General features: G+C 41.5%; 1 protein-coding gene across 4 annotated transcripts in view; it reads right to left on the bottom strand.

Annotated features, from left to right (window-relative positions):
* The window catches only part of LOC134337276 (E3 ubiquitin-protein ligase MARCHF2-like), a 91,643-nt gene that overhangs the window by 49,961 nt on the left and 27,682 nt on the right, over positions 1–14,000 (bottom strand). For 3 of the 4 annotated variants that reach the window (XM_063032144.1, XM_063032147.1, XM_063032146.1), the window contains exons 2-4: positions 12,579–12,645; positions 4,895–4,938; positions 1,304–1,443 (exon numbers count right to left, since the gene is read on the bottom strand). The gene's annotated coding sequence lies outside the window, so the exon portion shown is untranslated. The remainder of the gene's footprint in view (positions 1–1,303; positions 1,444–4,894; positions 4,939–12,578; positions 12,646–14,000) is intronic. The other variant, XM_063032145.1, reaches the window with a different exon arrangement.

Genomic DNA, 14,000 nt, shown 5'->3' with positions numbered 1-14,000 from the left:
GTTAGTTCTAAATTGCTATCTCACTTCAACAGTAAGTGGCTCTGCAAATAGGATACGAAACTCCACGACATGATTCCACCTCTTCAAATAGAATGGCAATGTTAAATATCAAAGTTTCTTTCGCTTATGTAGAACAAATACTGAATTATCAACATGCAAAAAATGTATGACCATCTAAGAGGAAATTCAACAAAGGACAGTCGTCATGGTGTACATGAACTTTCTTCTGTTGTCAATATAATTAATTTTCTGTACTTTGAAATAATAAGAGGCAACAAGGCTTTTTCCAATTAATGAGCTTCATAAAGACAACAACCACAGAACTACTTCCAAAGTTATTCATCCTCTGTAATGATAGATGCAAATACATTGGCATTTAATCTGTGATGTCTCTGGCTGTTGAAAGTCTGATTCTGAAGTTTCAGAATATAATGAGGATTGCTGTTTAACATATCAGTTCATCTATTCTGATTGTGGTCCCTCATTGCTCTGCACAAAATTTCATGACACACAGAATTAAGCTACTGCAGAACTACTTTATTCAGCATTAAAAACAAAAATTGAAGTTCTAACATCATGAAACTGATAACATTCAAAATGAAATTGAAAGCAGAATTGATACAATATTTACTAAACTATACTGGTTCCTAATTATAGAAAAGACTTCGGTGTGCTTTGCCATGTTACCTTATTCTCTACAGCTAGTGCCAGGCGAGGGGATGCAAAATTATATGCTGAATACCCAAAATTAACTCATTCCCTGTAAGGGCTAACTTCCACTTCCTGTCTTCTACCAGAAATGGCTATAGCAGAAGTGATGAACATGCTCAACATGGCACACACGAAAGGTTTGTTGACACATGACATGCAGTCCCACCACTTGATTCATTAAACCCCATCCATAATAAAAAGATAAATAATGATCATCCTTACTGCCGAATGAAGCAGCAAATTATTATCCATTATCTGAGAGCAATGAGGTGTTTTCACATCACACCGGCTTGGTGCCAGCTAGACAGTTGATAGAACATGTGACAAGTTAACCTTTCCAGAAGGTTCCCATGCCTGGTATAGAAGTGAACTTCCACTCCAGATTAGAATTGATCTTCTGGTTGCACCTGACCTCCTATGAAAGTGATGGGTTCCTTCATGTTCTTAGTCATCATAAACATTTGCTCTGACAGGGTGGAAAATGTCTAAGCCTTTCACTGCACAGACTTTATCTGTAATTCCCTGTGTTCCTGCTCTAAAAGACTGACTTCCAAACCATGTTCTGCCCTCATGTTATCAGAGTTGCACTTACCGGGGATAGAAGTGATGTAAAGGGTGTCCTTCTGCCCCCACATCATCCAGAGGGTCATCATCTTTAAACTCCTGCTCTTCCACAGCAATTATTTCTTACTGTCATGCTGGAAGTGATCTTCTCTCTAAGGAGCTGCAATGCTAAGGAGAGAAATAAAAAGCATATCAATAATGACTATATATACCTTTTACAGAATATGTCAGCTCACGTGCAGAATCTTTTGGAATTAGATTTTAGCAAGGAAATGAGTGGTGTTTAGGGATAATAAGATATTTGCATACCACAAATATTGTGTCTCCCTCAGGGGACCCCAGCATTATAAGATTTAACTGCCCAATACCCATCAGGCAAAGGACCTTTTCCTCCTGTGTCTGAGCCCAACAGGATCCCCTGCTCTCTTGAAGCGACTATTCCTTGCAATCCTGGCATGTTTGGCTGTTTGTGAGTGCAGGAAGATGTCTCAATGTGGTCATCTGAGATTGTTATAGCATGGGGGGGGGGGAAGGTGAAGAAGAGGAGGCAGTGGAATTTGTGAAGGGAAGAAATATCCTTATGTGACTGTCAAATGTCTGGAGGGGACAGAAATGGTGCTGAGTGGCTATGGCATTGCAGAAAATACCACATCTCAGTCGTGAACACATTGGCTTTGTGAGAGAAGCCGGAGAGTGGTCGTACAGGGTTGACTCTCTGACTGGAGGCCTGTGACTAGCAGTGTGCCGCTAGAATCAGTGCTGGGTCCTCTGTTGTTTGTCATCTCCATCAGTGTTGGTAATATGGTTAACTGGATCAGCAAGTTTGCAGATGACACCAAGACTGGGGGTATAGTGGACAGTGAGGAAGGCTATCATGGCTTGCAGAGAGATCTGCATCAGCTGGAGAAATAAGCTGAAAAATGGCAGATGGAATTTAATACAAACAAGTGTGAAGGTTTTGTACTTTAGTAGGACCAGCCAGGGTAGGTCCAGTGACACAAAGCTTGGGGGTGTTGTGGATAGGCTGGAGGGTTGTCAGAGGTTACAGTGGAACATCGATAGGATGCAGAACTGGGCTGAGAAGTGGCAGATGGACTTCAACCCAGATAAGTGTGAAGTGGTTCATTTTGGAAGGTCGAATTTGAAGACAGAATATAAATGGTAAGACTCTTGGCAGTGTGGAGGATCTGGGAGATCTTGGGGTCCGTTTAGATAGGACACTCAAAGCTGCTGTGCAGGTTGACAAGAAGACATATGGTGTGTTGGCATTTATCAACTGTGGGTTTGATTTTAAGAGCCGTGAGGTATTGTTATGGCTATGTAAGACCTTGGTCAGACCCCACTTGGAGAACTAGGTTCAGTTCTGGTCACCTCACTACAGGAAAGATGTGGATACCTTAGAGAGAGTGCAGAAGAGATTTACAAGGATGTTGTTTGGACTGGAGAGGGTACCTTATGAGAATAGATTGAGTGAACTTGGCCTTTTCCCCTTGGAGCGAAGGAGAATGAGAGGTGACCTGACAGAGGTGTATAAGTTGATGAGGGGCATTGATCATATGGACAGCCAGAGGCTTTTTCCTAAGGATGAAATGGCTAACATGAGGGGGCATAGTTTTATGGTGCTTGGAAATGGTTACAAAGGGGATATCAGGGGTGAGTTTTTCCACACAGAGTGGTGGGTGCGTGGAATGCGCTGCTGGCAGCGGTGGTGGAAGCAGATACAATAGGGTCTTTTAAGAGCCTCTTAGATAGGTATATGGAGCTTAGAAAAATTAAGGGGTATGCACTAGGAAAATTCTAGGCAGTCTCCAGAGTAAGTTACACAGTCGTCACAACATTGTGGGTCAAAGGGCCTGTAATGTGCCGTAAATTTCTATGTTCTATGTCTTACACTGTGATCAGTACGGCACTGAGGAGTATAGTAGGTCAAAGGGATCTGAGTACAGAAGATGGGATGTTATGTTGAGGTTGGATAAGATGCTGGTGAGGCCTAATTTGGAGTATTGTGTGCAACTTAGTCTCCTACCTACAGGAAAGATGTAAACAAGGTTGAAAGAGCACAGAGAAAACTTACAAGGGTGTTGCCAGGTTTGGAGGACCTGAGTTATAAGGAAAGATTGAATAGGTTCTGACTGTATTCTTTAGAACGTAGAGGATTGAGAGGAGATTTGATACAGGTATACAAGATTATAAGTACTGGGTATGACTCTAAACTGCAACCGGTGATGAGGCTCTAATTTGGGACTTTCAGAGCTTTGGGGAAAGTGGAGTTACCCCTTAGTCATTCATTGCTCCTAGGGCCGCTCTGACCCGGAACGGTAGCACCTGCAAGGGTTCTTGCTCAGGATACGAGCGAAGGCCAACGGCAGATCCGGCTGGTTCAGTAACTGAACTTATGACGGAGAAGGCAGATGAGCTAGGACCTCAAATGTCAATGGCTATAGTACAGGCGGATGAACATTTGGGAAGAGAAATGGCGATTTCTTTAGTTCGCCCAACGGTAGGCAATAGCAAACCACCGTTGCTAGATACTAGGTTTCCTAGAATCTATTTTGCTAAGAAAACCATGGTCAAACTCATAAAATGTATCACACAACAACAGCATCAAGAGGACCTTCAAGACAATTCTAAAGATGCTTCGCTCAGTAGGCTTGATTCTGGTCAGCAGGGGATCCCCGGCCATCATCAAGCTACTGCTCATAAAATTCAAGTAACACAAAAGAAAATTATTGCCACTTGGAATGTAAGAACCCTATATCAAGCAGGAAGATTGGACAATGTGATACATGAAAAGGAAAGACTAAAGATTAACATCATGGGAGTTAGCGAAGTTTGTTGGATAGGTGCTGGAACATGCCAGAATAGAAATAAAACACTAATTTATTTTGGTGGAACATCCCATACTAATGGAGTAGGAATTCTTATGGATGAAAACATGGCAAAAAGTGTTTTAGGGCATTGGGCAATATCAGAAAGAGTGCTCCTTGTTAGATTCAGAGGACAACCATTTGATTTAGCAATTATACAGGTATATGCACCAACAACAGATGGAACAAATGAGGATATAGATAAATTCTATGAAGAGCTTGAACAAGCAGATATGGATGCAAATCTCAAGATATTGTTATTGTCATGGGAGATCTAAATGCTAAAGTAGGACAAGGTGCTGATGGAAATACCATAGGAAAATTTGTACTGGGGAAAGAAATGAAAGAGGTGAGAAATGGGTAGAATGGTGCAAGATGAATAACCAGGTCATTATGAATACCTACTTTAAAAACCATCCAAGACGGTTGTAGATCTGGAGAAGTCCAGGTGATAACACTAGAAGTCAAATTGACTTTATTACTATAAACCAAAGATTTAGAAACTTGGTGACTCAATGGAAAACATATCCAGGGGCAGACTGTAATAGTGATTATAACCCAGTAGTATGCCATGTCAAAGTAAAACTTAAAAAACTAAAGAAGAAAAAACCTGAACAATCCCTTGACTACTTGCAATTAATTAAAGAAGAAAACTTAAGACAAAAATTTACAATTGAAGTAAGGAATAGATTTCAAAGTCTAGAAATAGAATCTGTTGAAGATGATAACAACCATGTAGAAATGAAATTTACCTCTCTAAAGGATTCCCTGGTAGAATCAGCAAAGTCAGTGATTCCTAAAAAAGAAAAAAGCACAAAGAATAAATGGATGACAGATGAAATACTTTATACTTTATTGTTGCCAAACAATTGATACTAGAAAGTACAATCATTACAATGATATTTGATTCTGTGCTTTCCGCTCCCTGGATTACAAATATTAAATATTAAAAATATTAAAAATAGTAAAAAATAGTAAATATTAACAAATTAAATTATAAATCATAAATAGAAAATAGAAAAATGCGAAGTAAGGTAGTGCAAAAAAACCGAGAGGCGGGTCTGGGTATTTGGTGAGTACGGCCCAGATCCAGGTCAGGATCCGTTCAGCAGTCTTAGCACAGTTGGAAAGAGGCTGTTTCCAAATCTGGCCATACGAGTGTCCAAGCTCCTGAGCCTTCTCCTGGAGGGAAGAGGGACAAAAAGTGTGTTGGCTGGGTGGGTTGTGTCCTTGATTATCCTGGCAGCACTACACCGACACCGTGCGGTGTAAAGTGAGTCCACAGACGGAAGATTGGGTTGTGTGATGTGCTGCGCCATGTTCACGATCTTCTGCAGCTTCTGCCGGTCTTGGACAGGACAACTTCCATACCAGGTTGTGATGCACCCTAGAAGAATGCTTTCTACAGTGCATCTATAACAGTTAGTGAGGACTTTAGGGGACAGACCAAATTTCTTTAGTTTTCTCAGGAAGTAAAGGCGCTGGTGGGGCTTCTTGGCAGTGAACTCTGCTTGGCTGGACCAAGACAGGTCGTTTGTGATATTGACCCCGAGGAACTTAAAGCTTTTGACCTGTTCCACTTGCGCACCACCAATGTAAATTGGGTCGTGCGGTGCGCTACTCCTTCTGAAGTTAACAACTAATTCCTTCATCTTGCTGACGTTAAGAGATAGGTTATTGTCTTCGCACCATGCCACCAGGTTCTTAATTTCCTCTCTGTACTCAAACTCATCATTACCCAAGATATGGCCTACAATTGTTGTGTCATCAGCAAACTTGTATATTGAGTTTGATGGAAGCTTGGCTACACAATCATGGGTGTACAGTGAGTACAGCAGGGGGCTGAGTACACAGCCTTGTGGGGCACCAGTGCTCAGAATGATTGTAGAGGAGAGCTTGTCCACTATTTTTGCAGCCTGGGTCCTTATGTGAGGAAGTTGAAGATCCAGCTGCAAATCTGAGCGCTGAGGCCCACGTTACGGAACTTAGGAATCAGTTTATTGGGAATGATGGTATTAAGTCAAAAATCTAATGGAAAAAAGGAGACAGAAGAAAGCAAATCCTATAGAATATAAGTTCTTAGATAAAAAAGTTAAAAGCTTATGTCAAAAAGCCAAAGAAGAATGGTTAAACCAGGAATGTGAGCAAATAGAAAGAATCCCTATTACTGATCCAAAAAGGTTACATCAACAAATCAAGAATATCACTGGTAAAAAGCTCATCTATTCTTTAGGTAGATGTTTGAAAGCAAAGGACGGTACCATTATCATGGAAAAAGATGAGATTATGAACAGATAAACTGAGTATATTCAGGAATTGTTTGAAGATGATCGAGGTGAAAAACCAGAAATTAAGAAAAACATTGAAGGTCCAAGTATTTTAAAATCTGAAGTTCGTAATGCAATAAGTATCACACCAACAGGTCAACAGAGGATGCCATCTCCATGGCACTTCACTCTGCCCTGACCCACCTGGGCAGCCCCAACTCTTACATCAGAATGCTGTTCGTTGACTTTAGTTCGGCATTCAATACTGTGATCCCCTCCAAGCTGATCACCAAACTTCGCCAGCTTGGTATCAGCATATCACTCTGCAATTGGACCTTGGACTTTCTGACTAACAGACCCCAATCAGTTAAGTTAGACAACCTCTCCTCCTCCACTCTTACCCTGAACACTGGAGTGCCTCAAGGCTGTGCTGAGCCCTCTTCTGTACTCCCTTTTCTCCTATGACTGTGTTCCTGTACATGGTTCCAACTCCATAATCAAGTTCGCAGACAACACCATGGTGGTTGGTCTGATCAGAGGGGATGACGAGATGGCCTACAGGGATGAGGTCCAGCACCTGGCTGCATGGTGTGCTGACAACAATCTGGCCCTTAACATCCAGAAGACCAAGGAGATCATTGTGGACTTCAGGCATGCCAGGAGTCACACTCACGTCCCCATCTACATCAACAGAACTGTAGTGGAGCGTGTATCAAGCTTCAAATTCCTTGGTGTCCACATTTCCGAGGATTTCACCTGGTCCCTAAACTCTTCCATCCTGATCAAAAAGTCGCAACAACACCTTTATTTCCTGTGGAGCATGAAGAAAGCTCACCTCTGTCCCAGGATACTGACGGACTTTTACTGCTGTACCATTGAGAGCATGCTCACCAACTGCATCTCAGTGTGGTATGGCAATTGTCCCGTATCGGACTGCAAAGCACTCCAGCGTGTGGTGAAAACTGCCCAGCGGATTATCGGCACTCAATTGCCCACTATTGAGAACATAAACGCTGCCTGGGCAGGGCGAAAAGCATTATCAGGGATACATCTCACCCTAACCATGGACTTTTTACTCTCCTCCCGTCCGGTAGGCGCTACAGGAGCCTCTGCTCCCGCACCAGCAGGCACAGGAAGAGCTTCTTCCCTGAGGCTGTGACACTGCTGAACCTCACATCACAGCACTAAGCAGTATTGCATCCGTATTGTACTGTCTCAGTACTTTTATATGTGTGTGCTGTAGCACTTTTTTTATTCAGTTATTTTGTAAATAACACTATTCTTTGCATTTCTGGTCAGATGCTAAATGTCTTTCATTACAGATATGTCTTCATATCTGTACTCAGCATAATGACAATAAAGTTAAATCTAATCTAAAATAAGATGAAGAAAGGAAAGGCAGCAGGTCCTGATGAATTAGTAATAGAACAAATTAACGCCCTTGAAGATTATGGAATTGAAAAACTTACTGATTTAATCAATGACATTTATGAGACTGGAATAATACCATAAGAGATGAAAAAAATCAGTATTTATCACTTTTCCTAAGAAACTTGGTGCAATAGAATGTGAATTACATAGGACCATAAGTTTAGTGAGTCATATCACCAAGGTACTTCTAAGAATTTTGATGATAAGAGGTAAAAATAAGATACAAGCTGAAATAGGTAAAGAACAATGTGGTTTTGTGAAAGACAAAGGTACAAGAAATGCAATATTGATGTTAAGGATAATATCAGAACAAGCTATTCAAGTGCAAAAAGATTTGTTTGTTTGTTTTATTGACTACACAAAAGCATTTGATAAAGTGAAACTCAATAAGTTATTTGAACTATTAAGGAAACTCTAGATCTAGATTTGAAAGACCTCCACCTAATCAGAAATCTGTACTGGGAACAAACTGCCCCTGTAAGAATAGATGAAGAAGTTTACGAAAATTAAGAGAGGTGTTAGACAAGGGTGTTTTCTCTCCCCTGATTTATTTAATGTGTACAATGAAACAATATTAGAAAAAATAAGAGACATCTTGGGAATCAAAGTTGGCGGTGAAAACATCAACAATTTCAGATATGTAGATGACACTGTGTTAATTGCGAGTACAGAAGAAGAACTACAAAACTTAATTGATATAATTGTTGAAGAAAGTGCAAAAATGGGTCTATCTATCAACTGCAAAAAGACAGAATGTATGGTGATATCCAAAAAGAAGGAGAATCCTATCTGCAGGCTGAGAATAAACGGGGAAGACATAAAACAAGTAAAGAACTTTTGCTACTTCAGAAGCTGGGTGACATCAGATGGCAGGTGCGACTTGGACATCAAAAGAAGAATAGGGATGGCAAAAGACACCTTTACGAGAATGAAGAGTATACTGACCAATACTAAACTAGGCATGACAACCCACCTCACAGTACTGAAATGTTACATTTATCCAGTTATGTTTTATGGCTCAGAATGTTGGACAATATCTAGTAACATGAGGAAACGAATTGAAGCAGCAGAGATGTGGTTTTTGAGGAGGATGCAAAGAATATCATGGACAAAACGAATATCTAACGAGGATGTCATGAACAGAGCAAACACAAAAAGAGAAATAATGTATGAGATCATGAAAAGGCAACGTAACTTCATTGGACATGTGATTAGGAAAGAGGAGTTGGAATGCACGGTAATTATCGGAAAGATTGAAGGGAAGGAAGCAAGAGGAAGATGAAGACAAATGATGATGGAGACAGCAGCCAGAGAACTGGAAATGAATACCAATGAATTGATCCACTTGACCCAAAACAGGAGTGTGTGGGCCATGGCAATCAAAGCTCAAACTGGGCACAGCACCTGATGATGATGATGATGATGATACAAGATTATGAGGAGTATGGACAGGGTAAATGCAAGCAGACTTTTTCCACTGAAGTTGGGTGGGACTACAACCAGAGGGCATTGCTTAAGGGTGAAAGGTGAGAAGTTTAAAGGGAACATGAGGGGAAACTTCTTCACTGAGAGGGTCGAGAGAGTGTGGAATGAGCTGCTAGCACAAGTAGTCCATACGAGCTCAATTTCAACATTTAAGAGAAGCTTTATAGTTGTGATATGCAGGGCAATGGTCCCGGTGCAGGTCATTGGAAGTAGACAGTTTAAATGGTTATTGGCATGGACCAGATGGGCCGAAGGGCCTGTTTCTGTGCTCTACTTCTCTATGACTAAGTGTTCAGCTCTTATCTTTATATCTTTAAGGCAGAGTTTCTCAACCTGGGGTTGATGGACCCCTCAGTTAATGGTAGGGGCCCATGGCATAAAAAAGGTTGGGAACGCCTCCTTTAAGGCCATAACACTCTTTCTGCATTGCTCAGTATTTCAGTCCTGGAGAAGAATTCAGATGGTGCTCCTGACTCTAAGTCTCGATGATTTTCTGGCATTCCTGCATAAGAGAACCTCTCTGCTGCTGACCTCCTCCACTAGAATCTTCTGTCTGCAATACATGAAGAGGAAGAAGAAGTGCTCCCTTGCCTCTCGCTTTTTTTTCGCACAGAAGATTAATTGCAGTATTTCTTTCTTGTACGGTGTACGCAAATTGCACAGGCTCCTTTAAGGGCTTAAGTTCTTGCTGAGTGGCTAAGTGCCAACAGCTGTACAAAATTCAATGTACCTTTTCTTACGGACTCATCACATTCCATAAAAGGAAAAACCTGGAAAAACAGAATGACTCCTCTGTTGCACTGAGCCAATAGCTGAAAACGTTTGGGAGCAAATGTAATTTTAGGCCAGTCTGAGTTAGTTAGATTGCACCAGCATCCTGACACATGTCCGAGAATCCCCCAGGCCCCCAGTGTTTCTCTCACCCCAAAAGGAGACTGTGCGCATCTGCATCAGGCAAGTAGAAACTCTGTATGCATTTTTCTGCATCCTGATCTGGCTCTACTTCAACCTGATCATAACATTTGACTATAAAAACCACAAGTCTTGCATTCTAGTCAGATGTACAAGTAATTTCACTCTTTCAAGATGAAAGTTTTAGCAATCCTTCCCAAAGTAATACATAACAATCACATCGTAGGTGATAACATCCATGCTTAATTTACATTCTAAAAGTATACTTTTTAATACATTTTTAGATTGTCATACACATTAATTTGTCCAGATGACAATCTAATACTGTATTTGTTTTCCTGAAAAATTGGTAAAAGTAATATTACAAAATACATTTCAGATTTTTGAGAAAGAATTCAGCTGGAATTTTCAATAAGAACAGATAGCTGGCATCAAAAAGAGAAATGTTTTTATTTGTTACATTGGAAAAAATTCCCTGTTGGAGAATGTAGAGAAAACAGTTCAGCCCTTCAGACATATGGAGGAGACTGCAATAACAAGTTTAAAAATCCAGAGGGATTTCTTAAATTTGACTCACATGAATGCAGTCCGTGTGCAAAATGGTACCCACACTTCTAAAAAGTAAAAGCATCAGCAACATCAGAGGCAGCGTGTAATACTAAAAATGGCTGCATTTTATATTGTATCATTAGTACTGGCGCAAAATTAAGCTACCTGTAGTACGATCATGATATAGCCCTCACCACCAACCACACCTCAAACACATCCCTTATTCTTCTGCCATATTCTCGTTGGAGCTCCTCATCCAGTTTTACTTCTATCATTGATTATCTTTTCCACCAGCCGGAAATCACATTCAGTTTTGTCCAGAACTGTCATCTTCCTGTCTTCCCTCAATTTCTCACGTTTGTTATTTTGATCTCAACTCCATTCTGCTTTCCCTCTGTACTGACATTAACTGCCTTTCTAATCTCTCTTCATAAACTTTCTCTGACAACATTTGTGAATAATTCTTTTCAATGTCCTGTGATTTTTGATCACAAGGCACTTTGTCATCCTCCTCTGACCAGCCATATCAACATGTGCATATTTCTTAGTTAGTCAGGGGATCAAAGGTTACAGGGAGAAGGCAGCAGAATGGGGTTGAGAGGAATAATAAATCAGCCATGATGAAATGGCACAGCAGACTCAATGGTTTGAATGGCCTAATTCCGTTCCTATGTCTTATGGTCTTATATAGGAAAGCTACGTCACATCCTGAGTTTCTCTGGTTAGCGGACGATTTCCCTCCACACCTCTCTGACACAGTGGGGAACCATGGGAGAGGCAAGTTACAGCAGTGGTTTGCCATTGCCTTCTGCCGGGTGAGCTTCCAAAGAGATCACCAGCTTGTAACCCAGCATGGATGGAAAGCGTGCAGGGGAGCCGGCTGGATTCAAGCTCGGGACCTTTCATCCCAAAGTCTGGCACTGATGCCTACGCCACCAGCTAGGTCCATGGTCTTATATAGGCATCCGTTAGTCTCATGAGACCATGGATTTGCACCTTGGAAGGTTTCCAGGGCGTAGGCCTAAGCAAGGTTGTATGGTAGACCAGCAGTTGCCCATGCTGCAAGTCTCCCCTTTCCACGTCACCAATGTTGTCCAAGGGAAGGGCATTAGGACCCATAGAGCTTGGCACAGGTGTCGTTGCAGAGCAATGTGTGGTTAAGTGCCTTGCTCAAGGACACACTGCTATCTCAGCCACGGCTCGAACTAGCGACCTTCAAATCACTAGACGAACACCTTAACCACTTGGCCACGCACCAACATGGTCTTATATAGCTCATGAAAAAAAAAGCGCTTCCTTTGGTTACAACATTATTCACATTATTCACTTCCACCTGATTAGCCCTTTGCCAGAATACTTCATTCCAAAATTACAGCATTCATTGGACAAAGTTATTACTAGCAGAGTCAGCATTTACTGGTTTCCTGTAAAGATCCCTGGGCACCAGTGGCTTTCTTGGTAATACTGGGGCAGTTCAGCGTCGACCACAATTCAATGGTTCCAGTCACAAATCTCTGGATTTGATAAGAAGGGCAGATTTTCTTCCTTGAAAATTTAGTAAACTAGATGGGATTTTAAATGACAAAACATAAGTTTCTTAGTTACCATTACTGACAAGAGCTTTTTATTCCAGATTTACTTAATTACTTAAATTGCTTAACTGCTATGATGCAATTAGAATTCATTTTGCCAGATCAAATGTTTTGGTCCATGAAGACTAATCCAATAACTTAACTAGAATGCTTAATTGTTCAATTGCCACATAATATCTATTTACAATCTCTTCACTTACATTAAAACTTCACTGTTTTCAGCCACTATCGATTCTCCTGTGCCCTCCTTCCGCCTTGTTCCTTCATCTATGAAACACAAATATAACATACTTCACATATAACTGGTGAGCCATGAAATGTGACAACTACATGAACCATATGGAACCCTATACCCTTCTGCACAACTCGCCATTCTCTTGGAGCTTCCCAGCACAATCCTCACTGATTTGCAGACACATTTCACCGTATGTTTCAACATACATATGACATAGAAAGCTAATCTTTATCTTTAATTAATCTTTATCTGGAGGGCATCAATAAGACCAAGGCTGTGCTACTCATCTTTAAAACCCACTTCATGTTCCTTCTATCCTCAGAACCAAAACTATTAAGATGGATAAAATGTATCTTTGCAACCTGAAAGCTGTCCTTTGCCTAGAAAGGGCAAATCACTCTCTCTCTTGGTTTTGTTAGTCCAGATGGTTACCACTACCCCTCTTCAATTTCTTTCTTTTGCTCTCAAAGCTCATTCCCGTTTTCCTTTAATTCATCCCAATGAGATTGCAACAACATAGTTTGCCTTCTTGGCTTTATCAATGATCCTTCACCCCGGGTATTCTCCACATCCCTTTTAAAACTAATTTCACTATCCCTTTTAAAAAACTTCATACTAGCTTAGGAGAATCAATGGCACCCAACGGCGACTCCTTTGCTTACATCTTTGGAAACAACTCTATTTCTATCTTTAATATTTCCATTTTTCACTGTCAAGGTTCTTCTGAAGACCCTGACCTGGAGTTACATGCTGACTACGGTTCTTTGCAGGAATGGGACCCGTTCTTGGGGTTTCACGACTGGCCGTTATTCGGCACGCCAAGGACACAGCACAAGAGCCTCGCTCGCCTTCGGAGGTCCGAGATTTCATGGCTCTGGAAACGGGGGGGGGGGGGGCGGAATCAGAGTTTGATGTCCAGGCAGGAGACCAGTGTGTCGTGGGAGTCGGAAGATCTATGACTATGTGTCCAGAGACCTGAGATCTTTGCGCACAGAGCTCGGAAAAAGCGATGCAACAGACCAACATCGTAAATCAGCGAGTTGTTTGTTATGTCTCCCCTCTTGCTGTGGAACGGAGACGCCTCTTTCTCCCTTATTAGGGGGAGAGAGAGAGCCTGCGGTATGTCGAATACCAGGTGAACAAGTAGTCTTTGGGTACTGCAAGTCTGCGTCTTTGCTGTTGCTTTGCTGCAAGCTTGAGTGCTCAGTGGTGGGTGCTGATGCTTTTTTTTTGCTGGTGAGGAGAGAGGGGATCATTGCTTGCTGCCGCTTACACGCGGGAGGGAGGGGAACTTGGGGGGAATTTGGGGTTCTAACATTTAACTGTTATTCACTCTTTGGGGGCACTCCTCTGTTTTTTGTGGATGGTTGCGAAGAAAAAGCATTTC

Source organism: Mobula hypostoma, chromosome 24 (assembly GCF_963921235.1).
Source record: "Mobula hypostoma chromosome 24, sMobHyp1.1, whole genome shotgun sequence".
Lineage (NCBI taxonomy): Eukaryota > Metazoa > Chordata > Chondrichthyes > Myliobatiformes > Myliobatidae > Mobula > Mobula hypostoma.
This window is presented reverse-complemented; position numbering and strand designations above follow the sequence as displayed.